Genomic DNA, 2591 nt, shown 5'->3' with positions numbered 1-2591 from the left:
ACATAGAACAAGATGAATGTCCTATCCGATTGTAGAACTGTTTCAGCTAAGGAATCTACCTGTTGATAGTTCTTAGGTCTATTTGGTTTGAACAGGTATTTTTCTGACAGCGAGAGAGTCTGGAGGCCATTATGAGTTCTAGTATGCCAATAGGCACTAGAAGAGCCATTTTGTTCCTTTGACAGGGAATTTCCTGGATTTAGCATTCCAGTCTTTTGTTGAACATTCAGGATGACATACTCTTTTTTTTGGTAACTACTTCTTGCTGAAATTAGGATGCTGTTGTCAGGGCCCAGGAAGGCTGGATTGCCAGTCAAAGGACAGGAAAAGATTCAGGCAATGGGGCACTCATTGGAAGCATCTGGTTGATTGACCCAGCTGAAGAGACAGGGAGTGTAAGACTCCTGGGAGCGTTAGCTTACTGGGGACCCCCTGAGTGAACCACGTGGAGCTGGGATTGATGCAAATAGCAAGAGGAATTTATTGTTCCAGTGCACTGGGGTCGTCCAAGACCCAAAGAAGAGGCAGTGACCCCTGGCACCTGGTTGGCGAGTTTTTATATGGTTTCCAGGGGCAGAATAGAGCATCAGCAACTAGGCACACTATGATTGGCAGAACAGTGTACCCTTTAAACTGGTCTTTAGGGAATGAGGTGACAAGGACTTCCCTTGTCTGAAGGTGGGGAACAGTCTGTCCTGTTGGTTCCCGCCCTGTGGGAGGGATGTGGTCTGAGGAATGTCAATTAGCCTTTCCCTTCTGGAGGGGCAAGTGTTCCATGACCTTCCCCAAGTTCCTGAGCTGACCTTTTCAGGAGCAATATGGACTGGTTCACACCGGCTTTCAACAAGCCCAGACATTTGAAGAGTTTCTGGTCCACAGCTCATTTCTAGATAGGGTCTGTCAGCTGAGTAGAAATCTCCTGGAATAGATATAGACCAGGGGCAGGAATGAAAGCTAAGAAACTTAAAGGACAATCTTACATTTTGAACTTCCTTCTTAGGAATAAGCATTGGTGAAGGAGGCCAGGCTGTTGATTGACAAGAGTACTCCCAGAGTCCATTGAATGGTGACTGGTGACAGGTAGATTTAAGTGTGACCATCAAATTCTTTAGTTTGCAAAAAGAGATAAAAGCTTTACAAACATTAGCATTACCATGGTTTATAATTGGTACTGAAATCCATGTTGTAGAAAAAGCAGCTAACAGGTAGTCTGTGAACGGCTGGAGTACACTTATACCTTTGAATATTAGCCAAAGTTTTAATTTCAGTTTAAAAAGCATGAACACTCTTTCCTCTGTCTGGAGGGTTGGATATACTGATTTTTTCCCCCAATGATGTTTTTAACCCAATGAAAAGCTCTTTTAAGTCTATATTTAGAAGAGAACCAAAGGAAATGTAAAATCTTTTGAACCATAAGAGTAGTCAGTGCTTTAGCACTCTATCAGATCAATGGTAAACTCTGAACTTTAAAAGGTTATAGGGTTTTTAATTTTAATTAATTATTTATTTTTCGAGACAGGGTTTCTCTGTGTAGCCCTGGCTGTCCTGGAACTCACTTTGTAGACCAGACTGGCCTCAAACTCAGAAATCTGCCTGCTTCTGCCTCCCGAGTGCTGGGATTAAAGGCATGCGCCACCACGCCCAGCTTGGAGGAAAGTAATATGAAGCATTTTTTCTTATCCTAAATCGTGTAGTACTTATACCTTTATAGTTTGTATTTATATACCTTAAATCACTTTTTTTAGCTTTCATATCCTCAAATGTTTATAGCATACATTCATACACCTTAAGTGTGGTTTTTTTAGACCTTTATAATTTATATAAACCTTAAACTTTTTTCTATTTAATCACTTGTCACAAGACACAAATGGTTAATCATTGAAAACAGTCGTTGCAAAGTGAGTGCCTTTAGGTGTGGGATGTGGAACAGAAGGAGGGTAGATGGGGGTGGGAGGATAAAATATTGAGTGTAAAAAATTAATTAATTTAAAAAAAGGAGTTATGCTGGGCGTGGTGGCACACACCTTTAATCCCAGCACTCGGGAGGCAGAGGCAGGTGGATCTCTGAGTTCGAGCCCAGCCTGGTCTACAAAGTGAGTTCCAGGACAGCCAGGGCTATACAGAGAAACCCTGTCTCGAAAAACCAAAAAAACCAAAAAAAACCAAAAAAACAAAAAAACAAAAAACAAAACAAAAAACCAAAAAACCAAAAACAAACAAACAAACAAAAAAGGAGTTACATCTGAACCCTGTTTATCTTTTAATACGAAGCCTGTTAGCAAGGCAAACCTGTCTGCTTTTCTCAGCAGGAGATCTAGAAGCTTTAGAAAAAGCAAGGCTTGATGTTTACATATGAAACCAACTTACAGGGTTCGGGAAGACACTATGAAAAAGCGCCCAGTGGTCTGGGCAGAACCGCATCCTCCAGGGATGTCAGCTTAAAAGGTAGGGTAGATAGCTCTGACCAAAGCCTTGGACCGGGGTGTGTGTGTGTGTGTGTGTGTGTGTGTGTGTGTGTGTAAGCAAAAAGATCAACATCTACATGGATAGCATCTACACGGGCCTTTGCCATGGCCCACTTCCAAGAGGCT

The sequence above is a fragment of the Mus musculus genome, chromosome 18 (genome assembly GCF_000001635.26).
Source record: "Mus musculus strain C57BL/6J chromosome 18, GRCm38.p6 C57BL/6J".
Taxonomy (NCBI): Eukaryota; Metazoa; Chordata; class Mammalia; order Rodentia; family Muridae; genus Mus; species Mus musculus.
This window is presented reverse-complemented; position numbering follows the sequence as displayed.